Below are 26,949 nucleotides of genomic sequence, written 5' to 3'. Positions count from 1 at the left end.
GTTTCCTCATCTTTGGGCAGGCGGTAAAAAGTATACGGAGGCTCGCAGGCACACTGTCTCTTCGTCTGGGGTGCGTGTTCCAAACATTGCTCCTGTAGCCACAAATGTAGCTTCCGCTTGCTGTGGTACATCCACGAACAGCGCAAGATGTTCCCGAACCACACGAGTACATTTTTGGGGGCTAATCGTATTGATAAGCTCTCAGAGTTATTCGGAATAAACAGCTAACTCGAACGCTAACTTACAGTTCTTTTCAATGGCCAAATACTACTTCCGGTAGCTCATCTGAAGTTGGGTGCACGATAGTTTCTACATGAGCCGGGGCCAGGAATAAAGTGGATAGTACAGCAGATAACTGTAAGAATAGTTCAGATCTGGTTACAAGCACCAAAATTTGACTGTGTATACCTTTTGGTACATATTGTAAAAAATAACTTTAGCCATTTGAATTTTCAATAGGGGGCCCAAGTAGAGGTCAATTGAAGAATTGCACAGGGGTCAAAATTAAAAATGTTCCAATCATATTCAAAGTAATATCACATTATGTATCTGATGACAATGAATCCAAAAAGGTATAGTTTGCACTATCTATAACTGAATGTTCTGGAGTTATGGGGTAAAAACAGCAAGAATGGTGACAAAAAGTCAGTTTCAGTTTGTACAGGGGTCAAAAGTTAAAGTTGGTCCAGTTCTGGTAAAACGTGGTGTAGATTATTGGTTGAACTAATAGGATTAACAAATGGAATAGTTGTGACTGTGTTGAATGTTTGGTCTCCAAAGTAAAAGTCAAACAATGCGATGTCCAATGGATTCTATGACATGTGAGATATGTTACCCTGTAACATAACTAAGCATGACACATGGTGCAAACTGTTCCTTTTTAAAATCCTACTAACTCAACCAATAATTTGCATCATGTTTTACCATAATTGGAGCAAGTTTAACTTTTGACCCCTGTACATACTGAAAGTGATCTTTGTCGCCATGCTTGCTGTTTTTACCCCATAACTCCAGAACATTCAGCCAGATAGTCCAAACTATACCTTTTTGGAATCTTTGTGATCAGACACATAATGTGGTATAGCTTTCAATATGATTGGAACATTTTTTGACCCCTATGCAGTTCTTCAATTGGACCCCTACTTGGCCCCCTATTGAAAATTCAAATGGCTGTTATTTTTCTAAAATATAAGATAAGATAAACTTTATTGATCTCACAGAGGAGGTGCAACATAAGCAATAATAATAATACTTGTAACAGTACAAGACATAAGAATAAGGTAGAAACAGAATATGTAAGTGTATCAGGGCTTGACAATAAGGCAATTTATGCACTGGCCCACAGGGCCAGTAGAATCTGAAAGTTACTGGCCCGGATGAAAATATCACTGGCCCATACTTTCACACCTGTGCCGAACCGGGGGGTAACTGATAAGAATTTTTTAAATCAACACTCAGACATTAGAATTGGGTTTCCTTAATGTAAAAACACTTGAAACAAACACAAAATTCTTATACTACATGATAAAAACCTTAAAGTGAGTAAACTTTGAAAAAAATGTCGGTAGGTAACTGATAGGAATTTTTTCAACACTCAGACATTAATACAAAATAAATTTATTTCTTGATCATTTACAAAATTAATATGTTAAATTTCATAAACCAAGTTCCCTTGCTAATGTTGTCACCGTGGGGTTTCCACAAGGCATACTGATTAGACTTTTAAACTGGCATATGAAATCATACCACATTGCCTACCAGGACTTGATATATTATACTTGTCAGCCTATTCTGGCATGGCCCTACAAGTTCCACAGAAGACAACCTCACTCTCCTCATCACGCTCCAGCTATGGCCGTCTTTTCTTCCAGGAAGTTTGCCAAGTTTTCCTCACCATTTTCTTCTCATATTCAGCATCAGCAGCCTTCCTCTTCTGTGCTTGTTTTGAGGGTGATAGCTGTTCTTTCCTTTGCTTTCCTGGTTTCTGCCAGGGGCAGGAGGTTTTCAAGAAATTCATAATATTCACTGCGCTCGATCTTGCTTAAGCGAAAATGAAGCGTCGATGTTGAAGCGAAATTTGCGCCACATCAGAAGATGCGCCTGCAGACGAAAGTTGTCTGCACTTCGGCAATGTTCCGAACATTGCGAAGTGGGTGCAACATGTCCTGTCTCTGGTAGCAGCCTGTGAGCAGGACGTATGTCTCTTTTGTCCTTTATTTCACAACTATGACAAGAGCTTTTGGAGGAGCAGCAGCCCACAGCAGCGGGAGCGGAGTTTCTTTTTCTTTTTTTTTTTAATTGTTTACATGTGCTGCGCGGTGAACGGGACAGTTGGTCCTCAAGTTGGGTCCTGCAGAGGCAGAAGGACCGCTGAAAGCAGCCATCATCCAGACGCAGCTCCTGCAGCAAATAATGATACTGCCTGAATTGGGAACGTCTCATGACGTTTGTCAGCTTTCCACAACAACTCGCTCTGTGTGATCAAGGTCTGTCATGTAACTTGACTGACAACCGGAGCCGGCGAGCTGAATGGAAGCTCCTCCTATTTGATGACGCACCGGGGCGAATTTTCGCAGCAAAGCAGAGCGACACACCGGGTGAAGGAGGCGCGTCCGTTGCCACGCGACCCCCGCGAATTTGTAGCATTGATCGCGCCCGGTGTGAACGCGGCATTAGACTAATAAATCTGCCCAAAGCGATTTTAATTCTTACTGGGCCCATACGGGGCCAGTGAAATATGAACTTCACTGGCCCGTGGTGGCCCAGAACATGTAAAAAGGCCGCCGGGCCATCGGACCAGTGCTATTGTCGAGCCCAGTGTATATATACACACACGCACACACATACGTGCGTATGTGTGTGTGTGTATGTGTATATATATATATATATATATATATATATATATATATATATATATATATTACACACACCCATACAACGCATACCCATATGCACACATATACATATGCAATATGTACCAAAGGTATACACAGTCAAACGTTGGTGCTTGTAACCGGATTTGAAGGATTCCTCTGCAAATATTCTGTTATGTGCTGCACTAATAGACTCTGTAACAGTGTTGTTCCATAACAATCTGTGTTTCAAGGACTTTCAAATGACTGTTTCAAGCTATTCATCAGTAATTTCTGGGCGTATGTTTTGGTGCCATCCTCAGCCACATGATTTATCCATTCTTTAATTCCAGTTTGCATTTCCCATTTGTTGTATATTATTTTGGCCCGTTGTTCTAAGCACGTCCATCTGGGAGGAGACCCCGGGGAAGACCCAGGACTAGGTGGAGAGATTATATCTCCACACAGGCCTGGGAACGCCTCGGGATCCCCCAGTCAGAGGTGGTCAGTGTGGCACAGGAAAGGGAAGTCTGGGGTCCCCTGCTGGAGCTGTTGCCCCCGCAACCCAAACCCGGAAAAGTGGTTGAAGTTGAGTGATAAGTGTGATATTTTACCTTTTATGCAGACACAGAGAAAAAACTTAATAAACACAAGCATTTCAAATAGTCTGAAATGTTTCAGTCCAGTGTTTCAGGTTCACCCTCACTACTTTGCAGTGCCATCCTCAGCTGCATGTTCTGTCCATTTCTTTTTTTTTTTCTTTTTTTTTTTCTTTTTATTGTTACTTTCCTGTTCTGTTGTGTATTTCATTCAACATTTGCCCACAGTGGATAGCGTAAGATGATGCTATGCATTAATGTGAAGGTGGATGCGCCCCAGTGAGTACACCATGTTTCTACAGGTGGCAGCTAAACTACATGTCAGTTACTGCAGCTTCTCAGATTGTCAAATTCATCCAGTATCTGCTAACCATCCAGCAGGTGGCAGATACATCTATGGAGATATTACTGAAAGTGTTGGTATTGATCTGATGCAAAAAGGTTTACCACAAATGATCAGTTCATCCTTTTTTCTGTGCTCTTCATAATTTGGTGAGTGATGAGATGACAGCATTTATTATTTTTGGGTTATTGCCTGCACAGGCTGGCTGGGATGGACACTCATCGACCTTTTTGGTGTCCAAACACACCGCTGTACCACTGCAGACAATTAACATGTACATATTTTGTTCTAATACCTGCTGACAGTAAATGCCATGCTTCAGACCTTCGAGCCGCACCACCATATGTGAACAACTAAGATAATATATGAAAGAACAATTGCCAGTTTACTTAGCGAGCACTAACTCTCTGAAAGTCCATTTGTCTGACTTGGACAAATGTCGTGACACCTCAGAACAATTCTATCTGTGTTTTCCTTGTGGGGCCATAAGAGGCTTATGCATTCACCAAACATTGATTTGATATTCTTCACTAACACGTTGTGCACACTATGATGGTCATGCTTGTAATCCCGTTGGCTAAATATGCTTAGCTGTGTGAAAGCAGATTAAGACATGGCTGTATTTTCTTGGCCATATATTCCCAAATGCCTGATCTAAGCAAGAGCTTTGAAACATCAGTTCTGTGTTTCTGTGTGTAAGCATGACCTGTGTCTAGTGTTCAGTCAACATGTTATGTAGAAATATGAGCATTTGTTATGTTCTTGACCTCTTTTTTAATTATAGGTGTAAAAAGCAGGTTGTCAGACTCATAGGAAATGATTATTATTATTGTTTTGTTACCCGATGGCCAACATATGGACATCGGGTATTGTGAAGACCTGGCATCCGTCCATCCGTCTGTCTGTCTGTCTGTCTGTTCTCAGCATAAGTCCAGTTCTATTACTGCCACAGTCTTCAAATTCACAGGGAACATTCTTGGGACACAGACCTTGGACAAGTTCAAAGATGGCTAACCTTGACCTATTGTAAGTGATATTTAAGAGGTTAAAAAGTGACCTTCTGTACCTAATTTTATTGCATGATCTCACAGACATTAGCGTTGTAACATCAATCCTAGCTAGCTGCTAACTTTGTTTCATTTTGGTTAGAAATAACACCTTTCTCATATATTATGTAAAAGCTAGCAAGAAATAAACACTTCTAAAACTGAAAATGCTGTTTTTGTAACCTGACAGCACCTCTGAAAGGATTTACAAACTATTTAGCGGATGTTAGCGCGGTGATGTCACATGCTGCTAGCTAGGTGGAAACTTCATTTCGTCTGTGTGTAAATATAATCTCTTTGTATATTATGTAAAGGTTAGTGAGAAATAAACACTTCTAAAACTGAAAACGCTGTTTTGTAACCTGATAACACCTCTGGAAGAATTTACAAACCATTTAGCGCATGTTAACGTGGTGATGTCACGTGCCGTGAGCTAGGTGGGAACTCCGCGTTGTTTGTGTGGAAATCTAACCTCTTTGTTATATATTATCAGTGATGCCGGTAACGCGTTACTTAGTAACGCGTTACTTAGTAACGCGTTACTCTAATCTGACCACTTTTTTAGTAACGAGTAATCTAACGCGTTAATCTTTCCAAATCAGTAATCAGATTAAAGTTACTTCTCCATGTCACTGTGCGTTACTATTATTTTCATTGGGGCACAATAACGTCACATCATGAATTTCCGTCGGTTGTTGCAATATTGGCTGTCAGCTTTGCCATATAGCTAAGAAGCACTAAATAAAACATTTATAAAATGATAAAGAATTTCAAAAGTGTTTTCTGAATAACTCCAACCCAATGATGTTGTAGGCCTAATGGCAGTTATGGGTGGGGGGTGGGGGGTATGAAGCATGAATCAAAGGTATCATTTAAACTATAGCGTAATTTCATATTTTCCATATTGGAGCTTACCGGGGTATCTCTTGGTTCAGCTCACACTGTTCCTACAAAGAGAATGGCAACAGAATCACTGTGGACCAATCCTTGGAAAGAAAACGCTTGTTGTCTCCCATGGTGGCAATTGTGTTAAACTTCTGTTTTCCTCCACCGAACAGAAGATGGTTGTTGACCAGCCAGACCATCTCCAAGGAAGCTATGAGGAAGCGGATATGTTGCTAGCATTTCATGCCTCCAGTGTTCATAGGAATATTGTCATTCGTGCCTCAGACACTAACTTCCTAGTCATCCTCCTTGGAATTGTTGGGAGGGACCTGTTGAATGGCAGTGTTCGAGGCTACCGAAAGGTCATAATGGACTGTGGGTCAGGGAATACCCGTCGCCATATTGACGTCACAAGCATTGCCACAACCCTTGAGTCGAAACAGAAAGGACTTGCTGCAGCTCTCCCTGGTCTTCATGCCCTCACTGGATCAGACTTCACTACCTCATTCTACAGGAAAGAGAAGATCAAACCTCTAGAAGTGTTGGAAAAGGACACAGGAGTTCGCCATATCCAGTTCTTAATTAGTCTGTCTCGTAGAGATGTCCCAGACCAAAGCCAAGCTGAGAAGTTTGTCTGTTCCTTGTACGGTATTAAGGATGCAGTGAAGAACGTCAATGAAGCTAGATACGTGAAGCTGTGCCAGATGACTGGGAAAATAGACAAGGTAACCTTAATGGCTTATGACCATAGATATTTTTTGGTATGCTAAAAGTACATATAAAAGATACTTTCAATATTTTGCCACACATTCTTAATACCAGTATGTATTGATGTAAAAAAACAGAGACGTTCTATTAGATATATCCACCATCCAACATAAGAATATGTTCAAACCTGAGTTTATCTTGAAGTGAATATTTTTTCATGGGGGAAAAAATTGTCTTTTACATTCCGTTTCAGGAAAATCCAATGTCCAAGGTGAACAGAGTCGACTGTGCACTTCTACCTCCATGTGCAAAGACTGTCTACAAGAAACTACAACGAGCACACTATATAAGTATTCTCTAGGGAAATGCGGACACTGCATTTCCCTGCACAGATATTGGTACCTCGTTCGTTTGACCAAAATGCTCAGGGCTTATTGCATTTTCGAAGTGAGGAAATGCCTCTGTCCTGAAGACACTTCAGTCACTGACCCAACAACAAGTGTACCAAAACATCAACTCTAGGCTTGCATCTTAGATATACCTTCTGGCAAATTGTAGCTCTAGTTTTGAGATCCACACAATAAATGTTCTCAAAATTTTAAATAATTTCTTCCACGTCTTGAACTTGTGCAGGCCCTGATGTACTTGATACAAGCAAAATAACTCAGAAGCTGTTTGTTACAAAAGCCAAGCAATATTGTTGGTCATGTTCAAGCAAAATTAAAACTGTGAAGTAATAATGGTTGTGTTTTTTAATGCTTTCAAAATAGGTATCAGAACGGTATCAGCAAGACTACTTCTTCTTCTTTGTCTTTCGGCTGTTCCCGTCGGATCGGAAACCAAAAATGGACATCCCTAGTTTGGTGACCCCGATGTCTTTGCAAGAGAGTGAAGGATCAAAGCTTTTCGATGCTGGTGCTTCCTGCTTTACTGTATCCAGAAGTGGCAACCATTACAATAAGTATATGGTAAATAACACCAAATGTCCATTAATCTGCAGCTTTTTTTGCTTTATCCACACCGCTCTGATCAGCTCTGGAGCTCTGAGGCTGTTCAAATCACACACAGCTCAGGTTATTTTTTTTCCCCTGCGGCACTGCACACATGTGGATGTAAATTACACTAAAGTCATTTTCAGATGAAAACATAACAGTCATGAAAAGAAGCTTTTTTCTGTTTCTGTACCAGCAGACTTTGCACCCCACAGTTTGTTAATTAAGCACAGCCTTGTATGATAAATTTATGAAACTGTGTAAAAAGATTTGATTTACAATCTTTTGAGCAACATCCATTTTTTAAAGATAAAGCACCTCCATGCCTGCGAGGATGACCCAGGGCAGCAATTCTCAAGAAAATACGATAGTTTTGTTTTTGCTGGAAAGTATTGTGGAAACTATTGTTGAATTCAATTCAATTTATTTCACTTGTATAGCGCCAAATCACAACAAAGTTGCCTCAAGGCGCTTCACACGCATAAGGCCTACCCTTACCAACCCCTCTGATTTGAGGAAGAAACCTCAAGCAGACCAGACTCAAAGGGGTAACCAGAGGGTTTTTAATTTTTTTTTTTTACACAAATTTCACAAGAATTTTTTAAACAAAACAAAACAGAAAACAAAAACAGAAGAGCAACACAGACAGAGTCCTTAATTGAAATAAAATGGAAATTGTTGCATGTCTAATTCCTAACAATAATGCAATTAGGGAATAACCCTGTTGTGTCTGACTTGCAGATGTTAATGCTGGATTTTGCAGTCGCAAATTACTGGTTAAACGGCTATTTGCGACCGTAATCCAACATTAACGTCTACAAATCATCAGACACAAGGGGGTTATTCCCATTCTAATCAAATTCCATCATTTGCACGATTTATTTTTCGGTAGGTAATTCGGTCTTCGAGACTTACTGTCGAGCCAAGACAGCATTGCTCCAACAGCGGTCAGAGTGCGGAGTAATCCATCAAACGTGAAAATCCATCAAATGTGAAATGGTAATTCTGTATCAGAATCCACATCAATACTTTTGTATGGTAGCTTAAATTCACCCATTTTGGCAGCAGTACGTGACTTTCTCTCACTCTCAGCTAAAAGTGCTAACAGCTAGCAGCACAGGCAGCCGGTGTTCTGTTGAATTGTGCATCTCGTCACATAAATCTTCAGTTCCGCATCCCGACAATATTGTGCATGCACAGTTGTGTGGAGGACAGGAGTGACATTCAACAGGAATGGCATCTCATCAGGACACTGGTCAGGGCACGGAGTAATACATCCAAATGTGAAACGGTCGAATATTGTTACCCCGATATTATATAGTCTGAAATCTCACACACTTAACCAATCAGATTCGCTGAAAAAATGTAACTGGATTAGAATGGCATCTAACAGACTCCCCAAAAAGATAACATTTGCTGAAATGTTACTTAACTCTTAGTATGAATTTCAACAACATATACTGATTGTATTCCAAGAAATAAGAAATGTTATGGGGAGAAAAATATCACGTCAAAGCTGAAAGATCATCCTCAAGGAAATTGGATGTCTTAGTTGGTGGATTGTTCATGCTGTCGTCACATTAATTGCCTTCTCTGAACAGCTGGGTTAAATTAATACTTACCCTCTGTGCTTGTCAGCAGCTTTTGTTGAAGTTGTTCTGTGTGAGCTCTTCGCTCAGCTCAGATGTTGAGGTCTGTCCTGGACAGCACTGGCTTTAATTGAAATTGATTTTGGTCTCAGTGTAGGAAGCTAGATAGGCAGTGTTGCATCTCTGCCTGCAAATGTCTCATTGAAACCTGACTGTTTTTGAGGGCTCATAAGTCCACAGTTGTGTCAAAAACAATACCTTTCTTGCACTTTTAACAAATGTAAATGCAAAAAAGTGCAAATGGAAGAGTGGTGTTGGGAAAGTGTAGTGACACGGACCCACAACAGGGGGCATAAATGAACGGACAATAGAGGAAGTTAAATGTGAACACTTTACTGTTGTGAATGTCACAACCACACACAGCAGATTATAGAATAAATACAAGTCAATGAATGAAGGTGTCGTGTGGGCAGGCTCGACGATAGGAGATGTCCGTCTGGAGATGAACCGGAACCACACGATTTCCACCGCCACCGAACCCGAAGGATACTGGAGCCGCCAAGTCCCGAAGTCCCCAGGTGGCCACCGTCTCAGCGTGTCGGATCTGGTACTGCTGGCGGAGAACAAAGACAGTCAAGTGTGGGTGTGTGTACACCCGTAACAATAACGGTGGGAATTCCACCTCCACCTCTACACACATCGTGCAGCGTCTGAGTACCACTTATCTGGTGGGAAGAAGGATGAAACAGTCGCGACCCACGCCGGTCCTCTGGGTAGACAGCTGCAACACAATAGCTCTTAGAATCAATCACTATAGTACGCAGGCAGAGAAAGTTACCTCTCGAAGTACAATATCTCGGCGACGTGGTGGAGGTGTCATCCTGCTTTTATCCAGGGTGAAGTGCAGATGAGTGACAGCTGTCACCTCGGCTGTTCCTGTAAGGTGGCAGCACCCCCTCGTGCCTGGAGCCCGCACTTCAGTCAGGGCGCCCTCTGGTGGTGGGCCAGCAGTACCTCCTCTTCTGGCGGCCCACACAACAAGTGGCAGAGATTAATAAACTCATAAACCTGTATAGAAGGCACAAGAAGAATACTGTGTCCCATGAAATGACTCGTTTCTATTCCGTGTCTCATTCATTTGCTTGTAATTGTTTTTCAACTCTCCTCACTGTTTTTAATGCCCATCTTCCTCCTGCATCACTCCGTATCTCTGACTGTAGTCCTCTCTTTTTAGTGTGACTAGTTTCCATCTGTGTAGGTGTGTATCAGAGAAAAATTGCTTTTTTTGTTTTGTTGTTTTAAGTTACAAAGCATTGACGAGGCATTGCAGTGTGTTGAGGCTTGTTCTTGGGCATTAGGTCGAGAGTGATTGAGTGCAATTGTCCAGGCTGTTTGTGCACACCTATAATTTAATTGAAGCAGACCAATTGAACCCTAATCTGCCTTTTATTGAGTCAAATGTGGAGGTGAGTGTATTTATCATTTCCCAGCAGCACTAAAAAGATGGCTATTAGCTGTTCCTCATATCCGATATTACACTCCCAGAGGCAGGTTGATACTGCAAATATCAATACTATGGGTGCTGCCACTGGAGCTGTCTTGTCATTGATGGTTTCTCCCTGATGTCTCAGTGAGTGAAACACAAAACCTCTCTTTCTATGTGGATAAAGGTCTTGTCAACACTAATCCCCTACATGAGCCAAGTATAGATTTGGAAACCCAATACTCCTTAAAATGGCAGAGTGTTTTTGTTTCTTGTTCCTCTGTTAGGCTTTGGCTTGATAAATAATAATATTATCACTTACTGGCATTGCTGGACCGGTAGCATAGATTTACATTTACGCTACCTGTCCATACCTGCCCACAGAAGCGAGCGGGTATCCCAATACCCGCCCGCTGTGCATAAAGTGATGACATCATAGCATGCGCAACCCAAGAACTGTCCACAGACAATAAGATGAAAAGGCGCGAAGTGTGTGTTGGTCCCAATATGGATATTCCAGACAATTTTCTCATGGATAGTCTGACAATATACAGCAGCCAAAGCAGCCAGCTTGATGCAGATGCCCTGGTGAATTTGGAGAGCAGCTCGGTACCAGCCAACACAACAAAAGTTAAGTGAGCCAACTTTTATGTACGTGTTTGCTGGGTGTCGTGTGTTTTTGAAATGACAGTAAATATTGTTAATGTGATTCCAGCTGTTGTGTATCTCAGTAAGTGATAATAATGCAAATAACATGCAGTTGTCGTGGTATGCATTTTCAGAGTCCCTCCGTCCATGTACAGTCACCCAAAATGCCAGATATTTGCCCTTGTCCAACGTCGGGCGAATATTGGTCATTTTGGGCGACTGGGCATGGACGCCGGGCCTCTGAAAATGCGTACCGCCCTCCAATAGCATGTTATTGTATGAATATTATTACAATAAATCAAGTCCTTATAATGCTGCGTTCACACCGGGCGCGACGTGAGCGACAGCAGCAACAGGTTGCCATGTAATCCCTATGGAACGACGTGTTTTGGCACCAAGTCACGCAGCGCGACGTGATGGGTGCGAGTGAAGCGATGCGAGTGAAGCGATTTTGAGCGATTGGTGCGTTTGTTGTGCGTTTGTTGCGCGATATTGCGTCGCATCACGTCGCGTTACCCTCCTCCCCAAGTTGAAAAATCTGAAGTTTTTTGTCTCTTCGCACCGCGATGACCAATCGGACTGAATATGTAGTGACATGGAGATGTCTGGAGTTTGACTGAAGATGTAAACATGTCCTGTATCTGGTAGCAGCCTGTGAGCAGGACTTATGTCTCTTTTGTCCTTTATTTCACAATTATGACACAATTATGAGTTTTTGGAGCAAGCAGTAGCACCACAGCAGTGGGAGAGGAGTTTCCTTCTCTTTATATTTTACGTGCGAATCGTCTCTGGAGAATATTTTATTAATTAACTACACAGATGTATAATAAAACAAATGGTGACTGGTTTCTAAACACAATTATGACAGAGTTTTTTTGGGGGGAGAGCGAGCTGCAGCAAGCAGCGGAGTTTCTTTTTTTTTGTTGTTGTTGTTTACATGTGCACGCGTGAATGGGACAGTTGGTCCTCACACTGGGTCCCGCAGAGGTGGAAGGACCGCTGAAAGCGGCCGTCATCCAGACGCAGCTCCTGCAGCAAATAATGATACTCCCTGTATTGGGAGCTTTCCACAACAAGTTGCTCCGTGTGATCAAGGTCCGCCATGATGACTTGACGCCGAGCGGAATGGAAACTCCTCCTATATGATGACGCATTGGAGCGAATTTTCGCAGTGAAAGTTCACCCAAGCAGAGCGACACACTGGCGAAGGAGGAGCGTCCGTCGCCATGCGACCCCCACGAATTTGTAGCGTCTGATCGCGCCCGGTGTGAATGTGGCATAACAGAGCTTTCAGCTTTTCTGCCCTTCACTCTCAATTTATTCAGGATCACTATGTTCTAACGATGTTCCTACCATATGAAACCATTTAAAATGAAGCCATTCATTAGCTGCCATTCATTTTCATTCAGAGTTGGTGTTTTACAGCAAGAAGAGACAAGTGGTCACTACATTACCAACTAAAGCAAAACAGAATGGATTAGATGTCTATTTTATGCAAATGGTGAGCGATGTGACACAACACCTGCCAATCCAAGTGATAGCAGCGTAATGTACGGTGCATCCGGAAAGTATTCATAGCTCTTCACTTTTTCCACATTTTGTTACGGGACAGCCTTATTCCAAAATGGATTAAATTAATTTTTTTCCCCTCAAAAGTCTACACACAATAACCAAGAATGGCAATTAGATTTTTTTTTTTTTTTTTGGCCAATTTATTAAAAAAAAAAAAAAAAAAACTAAGAAATCACATGCACGCAAGAATTCACAGCCTTTGCCATGAAGCTCAAAACTGAGCTCGGGTGCATCTTGTTTCCACTGATCATCCTTGAGATGCTTCTACAGCTTAATTGGAGTCAACCTGGGATAAATTCAGTTGATTGGACATGATTTGGAAAGACACACACCTGTCTACATATAAGGTCCCACAGTTGACAGTCCATGTTAGAGCACAAACCAAGCATGAAGTAAAAGGAATTGTCTGTAGACCTCTAAGACAGGATTGTCTTGAGGCACAAATCTGGGGAAGGGTACAGATCATTTCTGCTGCTTTGAAAGTCCCATGAGCACAGTGGTCTCCGTCATCCGTAAATGGGAAAAGTTTGGATCCACCAGGAGAATTCCTAGAGCTGACCACATGTTTAAACTGAGTGATCGGGAGAAGAGGCCTTAGTCAGGGAGGTGACCGAGAACCTGATGGTCACTCTGTCAGAGCTCCAGCATTCTTCTGTGGAGAGAGGAGAACCTTCCAGAAGGACAACCATCTCTGCCACAACCCATCAATCAGGCCTGTATGGTAGAGTGGCCAGACGGAGCCACCCCTGAGTAAAAGGCATATGGTAGCCCACCTGGAGTTTGCCAAAAGTTACCTGGAGGACTCTCAGACAATGAGAAACAAAATTATCTGGTCTGACAAGACAACGATTGAACTCTTTGGTGTGAATGCCAGGCGTCATGTTTGGAGGAAAACAGGCACCATCCCTGCAGTGAAGCATGGTGGTGGCAGCATCATGCTGTGGGGTTTTTCAGCAGCAGGAACTGGGGACGAGTCAGGATTGAGGATGAGTGCAGCAATGTACAGACATATCGTGACCTCATACTGGGGCAACGGTTCATCTTTCAGTAGGACAATGACCCTAAGCACACAGCCAAGATATCAAAGGAGTGGCTTCAGGACAACTCTGTGAATGTCCTTGAGTGGCCCAGCCAGAGCCCAGACCCGAAGCTGATTGCACATCTCTGGAGAGATCTGAAAATGTCTGTGCACCGACACTCCCCATCCAACCTGATGGAGCTTGAGAGGTGCTGCAAAGAGGAATGGACAAAACTGACCAAAGATAGGTGCACCGAGTTTGTGGCATCATATTTATGAAGACATGAGGCTGTAACTGCTGCCAAAGATGCTTCAAAAAGTATTGATCAAGGGGTGTGAATACTTTTGTGCGTGTGATTTCTTAGTTTTTTATTTTTAATAAATTTGCAAAAAATAAAATAAAAAAAACTTTTTTCATATTGCCATTATGGGGTGTTGTGAGTAGAATTGTGATGGGAAAAAATTAATTATTAATTAATTACTCCATTTTGGAATAAGGCTGTAACAACAAAAAAAATGCAGAAAAAGTGAAGCTCTGTGAATACTTATCGGGCATACCGTATAGCGTTTGGTTGTTGGTTCTGTTTATAGTTATTTATAATAAAGTTAATGCTTCACTGTAACACAGCAAGCCTCAGTTATATTTCTTTGTCATAAGGGTTTGTTAAAGGAATGTTAGGAATCTTTGCCATTTTTGTCTGTATGTATCTGCAGAAATTGTTTTTTTTTTTTATTTGGTTTTTTCCTACCTAAGATCGATATTGGCCCTCAAAAATTCCATATCAGTCAGACTATAATTTAAAATAGTTCTTTTAAAGTGAGGAGTTGAACGTGACTATCCCTCTGCCAACTGCAATAGATGGGTGGATATGAAAAGGTGACCAAATTTAACATACAGTAGCATTTTTAGCTACTTCCTTAGCGCTGTCGCGTCAGACGGTGAAGCCATGAATAATCTTAAGAGCTCCGAGGCTTATTAGTATCTGCACAGTAATAAAGTCAGTCGTGTTTTGTTGAAGGAGGTGGGACACAACCTTATTTACTTAAAATCCGACATAGAGCCGAGCCAAAACCTTAAAATCCCTCATCACCAAGCCTGGGTTTTAGTCAATTTGACAGGTGAAATACAAACTGCAGGTTGTTCGTGTATTGCAGGTCAAGGCAGATCTTGCAGCCACGCTGCTGCCATGCTGTGGAAGGTGACTAAATCTAAACTCAAGATAGCTTTTGTGATACTTTATTTGTTTTTCAGTTTATTGAACAGTGTATGATGTTTGTGCTAAATAAGACATTAGACAATTTTTTTGTGTGTGTGTGTTGGTTAAAAATATATTTAATTTGAATTGTTTTCAATGTCTAAAGTCTGACTATTAATGTTTATGTATTTTAATTCAGGTTGAGAATGCTGTCAGACAGGGAAAGACAGGGTCCTCATGCACTGATGTTCAGCGAAAGTGGAATGCAGGCACAAGAAAGAATACAGAGCTGAAAAGGGTGAAGCACATAAAGTTTAAATGCCATAAAGCAGAACACATTCATGAAGGTTCATAAGCATCAGCATCAAATCACACCATTGCATCATCAGCAGAGGGTATCCCCAAACTTTTTAAAAATCACAAAGACTTTAAAACGTACATCAGTTCTTCTGTGATGGCCCCACTATATCTGCTGCAGACGAATGGTCCCCTTCAACAGTGCTACAGACTAGAATTAGAAAATGACTCTCCTCAGTATTCTCAGAGCCAGTGTGATCTACATATGCCTCATACAGAGCACAGCACAATGCTGACCTGCAGGAAGTGTGTCCTTTTATGAAATTTATGTTCAACTAAGCCCAACACAATTAGAGACATTGAGCAAAGAGACCCAAATACAAAGTACATCACAACTATGGCACGATGCTAGGAAGCTGCGGCTGACTGCAAGCACAGCAAAAGGAGTGCTTAAACGGATCACAACCAACCCACAGAAGTTCCTGACTGAACACTTACACCCCACCTTCACTGGCAATTCTGCCACTAAATATGGTAAAGAAAAGAGGACAAAGCCATTCAGCTCATGGAAGGTCAATTCCACACTGTGGAGCGGAGAGGCCTGGTGGTGTGTCTTGAGCATCCCTGGTTTGGGGCAAGTCCAGATGGCATTTTAGACTCGACACAGCTCCTGGAGTTCAAGTGTCCACTAAAAGGCAGCACATCACTTGCTGAGTTTCTATGTCAGTCAACTGGTGACATCAGATGCTTAGAAGATGGGAAGTATGTCATTCTTCCCAATGGGCCACGTGGATACTACCTCTAGGTTGGCAAACATTGCCGTTTATGATATATGAACTAATGAGAAATTAGGCTTGATTAAAACATGCATGTATTCCTTTAGGTCCAGTTGACAATGATGTGCCTGAGGCTGCAAACCTGTAAGCTCGTCATCTGGACCCCATCTGAACATTTGCAGTTGGACATTCCGTTTGACAAAGCCTTTACAGACACACACATGAAAACACCTCCAGAACTTCTACTTTTCACATATGTTCCAACATTAGTGGATGAATTTATTGCAAAGAAGATTATGCTCTGCCCCAGATATCTGAATCTTTTGAAATTACGATAAGCACTTATGTGTAATGTGTTAAACAAATGAGCACGTTTGAAATAACTTAAAATATCTTATTTACCTTCCTTACCTAAGTCTTTTATTGTTACAAGTTAAATAAGTTATCTTTTTGTTATGTTCCAAAACAAAAACTTGAGCCTTAAACATTTCATCAATGCATATTAAACCATACAAGAAAGAAAAAAAAAAAAAAAAAAGTGCTAGAATCAAATAATCATTTATACAACAAATGCAGATCGGAAAATATATCATTTTGTTTAAACAGTGGTGGAAAACAACAATAAAATGTACAAAGTTTTGTTGCTTTTACTTATGTTTTATAGTGAATACATTTTTTACTTTGACTCTTGAAGTCAGTGAAGTCGTTCTACTCAGCATTTAGCCTTTAACGTTAAACCTGATTAGACCTGATTTAATCAAAGTTTAGAGCTGGTTTTAGATCTAGTTTAACTAAGTCTAGTCCTGATTTTCGATCTGATTTACTCCTGGTTTGGACATCGCCTTTACAGCCATTTAACTTTCAGTAGTGTAGCAAGAAGTTGAATTTTAGTCCTATACTTTAACTTCTACTTTTGAAGAGATGTAGTTGTTTTTCCGCCACTGTGTTTCACTTATGTTAAATACAAAGTTAAGTTTATACGAATGTTCAAGGAAGGATACGTCCAACATGTTTTGTGTAAGTGCAACAGTTAACAGCTTCTCGGTGTTCACTTTGAAATAAACTCAGCTCTTAGATTAACTAAACCTGCACAGATTTTGATAATCTTGTCTATTTTAGCCACCAAGTTGATAGGTACAGTTTGTGAGAAATCCTGTACACCTTCAAACGCCTCATTGCCTGTTCAACATGAATGCGAGCATGAGCAATGCGGCGTGTACGTGTGACCTCCTCATTGGTCATCTGGCACCTTCTGCGTGTAAATGCTGGAATGATTAGGTTTACTTTACGCTCCTCTAACAAGTCCCTCACTGTAAACCCACGGTCACCCATCACTTCATCTCCAGCACGCAAGTAGTCTAGAAAACCTGAGTTCTGTGTAATGTACCTGTCACTGCATTTTCCGCCATAAGCATCAGAAATAAACATGATTACTCCAGAGAGTGAAACAGCCACTAAATACTTTACTGTGTTGTTTGCATAATAATGACTGTATGACTCACTTCTGGAATCCAAGTTTTTAGCTTTTTGTAACACTGTTTCTGTGCAGTCAACTACACAAGTGTTAGAGAAGTGCTCTTTAAAAGCCTTTGGTAATGTGGCTTTGATTGTTTTACGAGGCAACCACAAAATAAGATCCCTCATGTGTTCAGACATTATATCGATCCACATTCTGACCGTCTTGCTGACCTGACCTTGTGAGATCTTAAAACACCGAGCGAGATCTGCCATGACAAAGTTTTGTCTTAATTTCATTAAAGTCATGAGAATTTGGTCCACAACTGGCATTGACACTGAGGCAGGAGCAAATGGTTTTAGACAGGTCACAAGTGTTAGGAATTCAGTGAATGGGATCCCTGTATACAAAAGAGTCTGCATCATTCGTTAATATGTTGTCAGCATTAGGGTGTGGCGTTTCTGGTGGTGTTGGTGACTGACAGTGATGACTGGGTCTGACCACTGAGTTTGGGAATCACGAGTTGATGTAGCTGCATTACAAAGATCTTCACCCTGATCCATCTCCTCTTGCTCATCTGAGGGTAGCAGTACAGTGCATTATGATCAATACATTAAACATTCAAACATTTCTTGTTCCATTATTTTATTGAAGACACTTCATGTTTGCAGAATCAAAAACCTTTTTTAATGAGTCAGTGCATTACGTACATTACATTAGTCTATTTTAATCTGCTATGTTTATATTATGAGTAAAAGCCAGGACAGAGCTGTGACTTACAGGGGATATATATATATATATATATATATATATATATATATATATATATATATATATATATATATATATATATATATATATATATATATACGAGGGCTGTCAATAAAGTATAGGTCCTTTTTATTTTTTTCAAAACTATATGGATTTCATTCATATGTTTTTACATCAGACATGCTTGAACCCTCGTGCGCATGCGTGAGTTTTTCCACGCCTGTCGGTGATGTCATTCGCCTGTGAGCACTCCTTGTGGGAGGAGTCGTCCAGCCCCTCGTTGGAATTCCTTTGTCTGAGAATTTGCTGAGAGACTGGCGGTTTGTTTGATCAAAATTTTTTCTAAACCTGTGAGACACATCGAAGTGGACACGGTTCGAAAAATTAAGCTGGTTTTCAGTGAAAATTTTAACGGCTGATGAGAGATTTTGAGGTGATACTGTCGCTTTAAGGACTTCCCACGCAGTGGGACGTCGTGCAGCGCTCTAAGGCGCCATCGTCAGCCTGTTTCAAGCTGAAAACCTCTGTGGGAAGTCCTTAAAGCGACAGTATCACCTCAAAATCTCTCATCAGCCGTTAAAATTTTCACTGAAAACCACCTTAATTTTTCGAACCGTGTCCACTTCGATGTGTCTCACAGGTTTAGAAAAAATTTTGATCAAACAAACCGCCAGTCTCTCAGCAACGTCTCAGACAAAGGAATTCCAACGAGGGGCTGGACGACTCCTCCCACAAGGAGTGCTCACAGGCGAATGATGTCACCGACAGGCGTGGAAAAACTCACGCATGTGCACGAGGATTCAAGCATGTCTGACGTAAAAACATATGAATGAAATCCATATAGTTTTTGAAAAAAATAAAAAGGACCTATACTTTATTGACAGACCTCGTATATAAAGAGTTCTTTATGGCACCCACTATTAAAAATTGATATTTTGCATTCTACTAGCATACACGCTTATTTATTATCTATTTAGAATATGTTTAAAACTTACCTGCATATTATGAGCAAGGATACACATTCTTTAAAAAAGTTTGTTTTCCACATTTTGAAATTGAGGTTAATTATCTTCAGCGATTGTTACAGTCAGTACATCACGTATTTCGTTATTGGGGCATTAGTGGGGTTAAATGATGCAGGACTTGGATATTAATTGCATGGTAATGCTGTACTTGGGGATCAATTTTATGATTTAAAAACAGAGAACCTGGTGCACAATAACAGCTAAAATACAAACTTTAGATAAAAAGTGCTGCATTATTGAACACTTTGTGCCCAAATTGTGCCACTTTTTACAGTTAGTATAATATATTTATATAGACACATTTGTCATATTTAATACGTTGTTTTTTACACACCTCTAGGTCTGTTTTTATGATATTGGTCTTTTCATTATAAATCATATGCTATGAGCTCAAATTTAACAAAATGTCATTGTGATGTAATACCAACAATATCTAGGTTAAATACAGTAATACACATTACATTTTAAGTTATTCACCACAGACATTAGGGCATAACTATAAAATACTGTTTAGTCGCATTACTAATAATATTAAAAACAATTTATTTATGTCATATTGAAAGCTACCTGTTGTTGATGTGAAGCTGCTGTTGAACCTCCTCAGCACTCGGTGTTTCTTCTCCATAGGTTTGTTATAACCCAACCACAACATAGGATGCGGGTTTTCCTCCGTGGGCTTTTTATCGATGAAATGGAAGGAACACACGTACAGTGTTTGGGATGGTTTCCTTAGCCACATCCATCGAGTTTCCTCATCTTTGGGCAGGCGGTAAAAAGTATACGGAGGCTCGCAGGCACACTGTCTCTTCGTCTGGGGTGCGTGTTCCAAACATTGCTCCTGTAGCCACAAATGTAGCTTCCGCTTGCTGTTGGTACATCCACGAACAGCGCAAGATGTTCCCGAACCACACGAGTACATTTTTGGGGGCTAAATCGTATTGATAAGCTCTCAGAGTTATTCGGATAAACAGCTAACTCGAACGCTAACTTACAGTTCTTTTCAATGGCCAAATACTACTTCCGGTTAGCTCATCTGAAGTTGGGTGCACGATAGTTTCTACATGAGCCGGGCCAGGAATAAAGTGGATAGTACAGCAGATAACTGTAAGAATAGTTCAGATCTGGTTACAAGCACCAAAATTTGACTGTGTATACCTTTTGGTACATATTGTAAAAAAATAACTTTAGCCATTTGAATTTTCAATAGGGGGCCCAAGTAGAGGTCAATTGAAGAATTGCACAGGGGTCAAAATTAAAAAATGTTCCAATCATATTCAAAGTAATATCACATTATGTATCTGATGACAATGAATCCAAAAAGGTATAGTTTGCACTATCTATAACTGAATGTTCTGGAGTTATGGGGTAAAAACAGCAAGAATGGTGACAAAAGTCAGTTTCAGTTTGTACAGGGGTCAAAAGTTAAAGTTGGTCCAGTTCTGGTAAAACGTGGTGTAGATTATTGGTTGAACTAATAGGATTAACAAATGGAATAGTTGTGACTGTGTTGAATGTTTGGTCTCCAAAGTAAAAGTCAAACAATGTCGATGTCCAATGGATTCTATGACATGTGAGATATGTTACCCTGTAACATAACTAAGCATGACACATGGTGCAAACTGTTCCTTTTTAAAATCCTACTAACTCAACCAATAATTTGCATCATGTTTTACCATAATTGGAGCAAGTTTAACTTTTGACCCCTGTACATACTGAAAGTGATCTTTGTCGCCATGCTTGCTGTTTTTACCCCATAACTCCAGAACATTCAGCCAGATAGTCCAAACTATACCTTTTTGGAATCTTTGTGATCAGACACATAATGTGGTATAGCTTTCAATATGATTGGAACATTTTTTGACCCCTATGCAGTTCTTCAATTGACCCCTACTTGGCCCCCTATTGAAAATTCAAATGGCTGTTATTTTTCTAAAATATAAGATAAGATAAACTTTATTGATCTCACAGAGGAGGTGCAACATAAGCAATAATAATAATACTTGTAACAGTACAAGACATAAGAAATAAGGTAGAAACAGAATATGTAAGTGTATCAGGGCTTGACAATAAGGCAATTTATGCACTGGCCCACAGGGCCAGTAGAATCTGAAAGTTACTGGCCCGGATGAAAATATCACTGGCCCATACTTTCACACCTGTGCCGAACCGGGGGGTAACTGATAAGAATTTTTTAAATCAACACTCAGACATTAGAATTGGGTTTCCTTAATGTAAAAACACTTGAAAACAAACACAAAATTCTTATACTACATGATAAAAACCTTAAAGTGAGTAAACTTTGAAAAAAATGTCGGTAGGTAACTGATAGGAATTTTTTCAACACTCAGACATTAATACAAAAATAAATTTATTTCTTGATCATTTACAAAATTAATATGTTAAATTTCATAAACCAAGTTCCCTTGCTAATGTTGTCACCGTGGGGTTTCCACAAGGGCATACTGATTAGACTTTTAAACTGGCATATGAAATCATACCACATTGCCTACCAGGACTTGATATATTTATACTTGTCAGCATATTCTGGCATGGCCCTACAAGTTCCACAGAAGACAACCTCACTCTCCTCATCACGCTCCAGCTATGGCCGTCTTTTCTTCCAGGAAGTTTGCCAAGTTTTCCTCACCATTTTCTTCTCATATTCAGCATCAGCAGCCTTCCTCTTCTGTGCTTGTTTTGAGGGTGATAGCTGTTCTTTCCTTTGCTTTCCTGGTTTCTGCCCAGGGGCAGGAGGTTTCAAGAAATTCATAATATTCACTGCGCTCGATCTTGCTTAAGCGAAAATGACGCGTCGATGTTGAAGCAAAATTTGCGCCACATCAGAAGATGCGCCTGCAGACGAAGTTTGTCTGCACTTCGGCAATGTTCCGAACATTGCGAAGTGGTGCAACATGTCCTGTCTCTGGTAGCAGCCTGTGAGCAGGACGTATGTCTCTTTTGTCCTTTATTTCACAACTATGACAAGAGCTTTTGGAGGAGCAGCAGCCCCACAGCAGCGGGAGCGGAGTTTCTTTTTCTTTTTTTTTTTAATTGTTTACATGTGCGCGCGTGAACGGGACAGTTGGTCCTCAAGTTGGGTCCTGCAGAGGCAGAAGGACCGCTGAAAGCAGCCATCATCCAGACGCAGCTCCTGCAGCAAATAATGATACTGCCTGAATTGGGAACGTCTCATGACGTTTGTCAGCTTTCCACAACAACTCGCTCTGTGTGATCAAGGTCTGTCATGTTAACTTGACTGACAACCGGAGCCGGCGAGCTGAATGGAAGCTCCTCCTATTTGATGACGCACCGGGGCGAATTTTCGCAGCAAAAGCAGAGCGACACACCGGGTGAAGGAGGCGCGTCCGTTGCCACGCGACCCCCGCGAATTTGTAGCATCTGATCGCGCCCGGTGTGAACGCGGCATTAGACTAATAAATCTGCCCAAAGCGATTTTAATTCTTACTGGCCCATACGGGCCAGTGAAATATGAACTTCACTGGCCCGTGGTGGCCCAGAACATGTAAAAAAGGCCGCCGGGCCATCGGACCAGTGCTATTGTCGAGCCCAGTGTATATATACACACACGCACACACATACGTGCGTATGTGTGTGTGTGTATGTGTATATATATATATATATATATATATATATATATATATATATATATATACACACACCCATACACGCATACCCATATGCACACATATACATATGCAATATGTACCAAAAGGTATACACAGTCAAACGTTGGTGCTTGTAACCGGATTTGAAGGATTCCTCTGCAAATATTCTGTTATGTGCTGCACTAATAGACTCTGTAACAGTGTTGTTCCATAACAATCTGTGTTTCAAGGACTTTCAAATGACTGTTTCAAGCTATTCATCAGTAATTTCTGGGCGTATGTTTTGGTGCCATCCTCAGCCACATGATTTATCCATTCTTTAATTCCAGTTTGCATTTCCCATTTTGTTGTATATTATTTTGGCCCGTTGTTCTAAGCACGTCCATCTGGGAGGAGACCCCGGGGAAGACCCAGGACTAGGTGGAGAGATTATATCTCCACACAGGCCTGGGAACGCCTCGGGATCCCCCAGTCAGAGGTGGTCAGTGTGGCACAGGAAAGGGAAGTCTGGGGTCCCCTGCTGGAGCTGTTGCCCCCGCAACCCAAACCCGGAAAAGTGGTTGAAGTTGAGTGATAAGTGTGATATTTTACCTTTTATGCAGACACAGAGAAAAAACTTAATAAACACAAGCATTTCAAATAGTCTGAAATGTTTCAGTCCAGTGTTTCAGGTTCACCCTCACTACTTTGCAGTGCCATCCTCAGCTGCATGTTCTGTCCATTTCTTTTTTTTTTCTTTTTTTTTTCTTTTTATTGTTACTTTCCTGTTCTGTTGTGTATTTCATTCAACATTTGCCCACAGTGGATAGCGTAAGATGATGCTATGCATTAATGTGAAGGTGGATGCGCCCCAGTGAGTACACCATGTTTCTACAGGTGGCAGCTAAACTACATGTCAGTACTGCAGCTTCTCATGATTGTCCAAAATTCATCCAGTATCTGCTAACCATCCAGCAGGTGGCAGATACATCTATGGGATATTACTGAAAGTGTTGGTATTGATCTGATGCAACAAGGTTTACCACAAACTGATCAGTTCATCCTTTTTTCTGTGCTCTTCATAATTTGGTGAGTGATGAGATGACAGCATTTATTATTTTTGGGTTATTGCCTGCACAGGCTGGCTGGGATGGACCACTCATCGACCTTTTTGGTGTCCAAACACAACGCTGTTACCACTGCAGACAATTAACATGTACATATTTTGTTCTACATACCTGCTGACAGTAAATGCCATGCTTCAGACCTTCGAGCCGCACCACCATATGTGAACAAACTTAAGATAATATATGAAAGAACAATTGCCAGTTTTAATTAGCGAGCACTTAACTCTCTGAAAGTCCATTTGTCTGACTTGGACAAATGTCGTGACACCTCAGAACAATTCTATCTGTGTTTTCCTTGTGGGGCCATAAGAGGCTTATGCATTCACCAAACATTGATTTGATATTCTTCACTAACACGTTGTGCACACTATGATGGTCATGCTTGTAATCCCGTTGGCTAAATATGCTTAGCTGTGAAAGCAGATTAAGACATGGCTGTATTTTCTTGGCCATATATTCCCAAATGCCTGATCTAAGCAAGAGCTTTGAAACATCAGTTCTGTGTTTCTGTGTGTAAGCATGACCTGTGTCTAGTGTTCAGTCAACATGTTATGTAGAAATATGAGCATTTGTTATGTTCTTGACCTCTTTTTTAATTATAGGTGTAAAAAGCAGGTTGTCAGACTCATAGGAAATGATTATTATTATTGTTTTGTTACCCGATGGCCAACATATGGACATCGGGTATTGTGAAGACCTGGCATCCGTCCATCCGTCTGTCTGTCTGTCTGTCTGTTCTCAGCATAAGTCCAGTTCTATTACTGCCACAGTCTTCAAATTCACAGGGAACATTCTTGGGACACAGACCTTGGACAAGTTCAAAGATGGCTAACCTTGACCTATTGTAAGTGATATTTTAAGAGGTTAAAAAGTGACCTTCTGTACCTAATTTTATTGCATGATCTCACAGACATTAGCGTTGTAACATCAATCCTAGCTAGCTGCTAACTTTGTTTCATTTTTGGTTAGAAATAACACCTTTCTCATATATTATGTAAAAGCTAGCAAGAAATAAACACTTCTAAAACTGAAAATGCTGTTTTTGTAACCTGACAGCACCTCTGAAAGGATTTACAAACTATTTAGCGGATGTTAGCGCGGTGATGTCACATGCTGCTAGCTAGGTGGAAACTTCATTTCGTCTGTGTGTAAATATAATCTCTTTGTCATATATTATGTAAAGGTTAGTGAGAAATAAACACTTCTAAAACTGAAAACGCTGTTTTTGTAACCTGATAACACCTCTGGAAGAATTTACAAACCATTTAGCGCATGTTAACGTGGTGATGTCACGTGCCGTGAGCTAGGTGGGAACTCCGCGTTGTTTGTGTGGAAATCTAACCTCTTTGTTATATATTATCAGTGATGCCGGTAACGCGTTACTTAGTAACGCGTTACTTAGTAACGCGTTACTCTAATCTGACCACTTTTTTTAGTAACGAGTAATCTAACGCGTTAATCTTTCCAAATCAGTAATCAGATTAAAGTTACTTCTCCATGTCACTGTGCGTTACTATTATTTTTCATTGTGGGTCGATAGCAGCATTAAACTTGGTCCGTGGGCAGGAGGTCGGGGTTCGACTGAACTGCCCACTTTAAGTGAGCTGTGAGCTTTTCATCCGCGGTTTTTTGCAGCTGCTCGACTCGTCGTCTCCTCTTAAAGCACGGTGATCAGCACACCTGCACTGAGCTTTACAAAGACATTTTTATACTTTGTTTCCTCCTTTATTTAGAGCTGAGCTGAGCCGCTCCATATCTGCACGTTAAAACAGCTGATCCTCCGCGACGCGTCAGCAACTAACACTATTTTCCACTCAAATGCACCTAAACTCTCTTTCTGAGGACCACATGATGTGAAAACACAATAAAACTTTCTTACCTGTAAATCTGGTCACGTTTTCTGCATAAATAAATGTTATCCATTCTTTGTGCTCAAACGCCAAAGTAGGGGCGAATCCAGATGGAATGGGGGCGTGGGCCAAGGGTGTGCCCCCCCCTCACAACACCCCTAGATTAAAGGTCCAGTTTTGAAGCCTTTTTTTACTACAACTACTAATACTACTTAAAATAATATTAATTTCGACAAGTAAAATATTTAGAGAGAATTTAAATGTTAGAAAAATGCTAGAATGAATTTAATAGTTACATTTATAAACAATGTAGGTTCGAAATTGCAAGTTTTACTGTTTCAGTGCTGTCAACAGTTAAATATGAGGTCAAGAAAGAGGTCTTTATTTTACTTTTTATAAAACAAGTATTTATTTTCATTGAAGTCAAGAAAGGGTGACTATAAAGTAAGTTTTGGCAAAACAGGTATCATTGTCATGTTGAGGTGGCAGAGGGTTGTCGGCAGCTGGGAAAAGTAACTAAAAAAGTAACTAGTAATCTAACTTAGTTACTTTTACAATTGAGTAATCAGTAAAGTAACTAAGTTACTTTTTCAAGGAGTAATCAGTAATCAGTAATTGGATTACTTTTTCAAAGTAACTGTGGCAACACTGTATATTATGTAAAAGCTAGCGAGAAATAAACCCAAGTCAGTAGAATCTTAATAATAAATTAAACAACTGAAAATTATAAAGAACACAATGCTCATACGGTCGAGGGTATTTTAGCATTGCGTCATATTTTTTTTTCCCAGAGTACAGAGTATATCGAGTGAACATAGTTTACATGAATGTGCATGTGTGGGAAAGATATGAGTCCATGTGCACAGTACGGTAGGTGTGATATCATGAGTCCTGAATGATTGTGAGGAATTGCATAAGTGTCATAGGGGCCACAGACCAGCTGCTCAACAAGAGGACACATTCAACCACGAGGCAGCCACCTGAGCTTGTGATGTACGACAGAGTACCCCAACCCCACCATCAGATAGGACTCGACACTCCCACAAAGAGAACAGGCCAATGCCCTGTCCAGGACAGCCCACCTCTTCACCCCTGAGGCCAAGGTCCTTGC

At 40.7% G+C, this 26,949-nt stretch overlaps 3 long non-coding RNA genes across 3 annotated transcripts in view; 2 read left to right on the top strand and 1 right to left on the bottom strand.

The window, feature by feature from the left end:
* The first annotated feature begins 16 nt into the window (after positions 1-16).
* Positions 17-20,346, top strand: LOC117506520. Its single transcript, XR_004559493.1, has 3 exons — positions 17-166; positions 11,690-11,695; positions 20,171-20,346. It is a non-coding gene; the product is annotated as an uncharacterized LOC117506520 (long non-coding RNA).
* LOC117506522 lies at positions 14,641-14,927 on the top strand. Its single transcript, XR_004559495.1, has 2 exons — positions 14,641-14,674; positions 14,707-14,927. It is a non-coding gene; the product is annotated as an uncharacterized LOC117506522 (long non-coding RNA).
* Positions 15,724-26,949, bottom strand: part of LOC117506518 — a 13,082-nt gene continuing 1,856 nt past the window's right edge. The window contains exons 2-3 of the long non-coding RNA XR_004559492.1: positions 19,824-19,984; positions 15,724-15,916 (exon numbers count right to left, since the gene is read on the bottom strand). This is a non-coding gene — a long non-coding RNA (uncharacterized LOC117506518). The remainder of the gene's footprint in view (positions 15,917-19,823; positions 19,985-26,949) is intronic.

This window comes from Thalassophryne amazonica, chromosome 3 (assembly GCF_902500255.1).
Source record: "Thalassophryne amazonica chromosome 3, fThaAma1.1, whole genome shotgun sequence".
Lineage (NCBI taxonomy): Eukaryota > Metazoa > Chordata > Actinopteri > Batrachoidiformes > Batrachoididae > Thalassophryne > Thalassophryne amazonica.
This window is presented reverse-complemented; position numbering and strand designations above follow the sequence as displayed.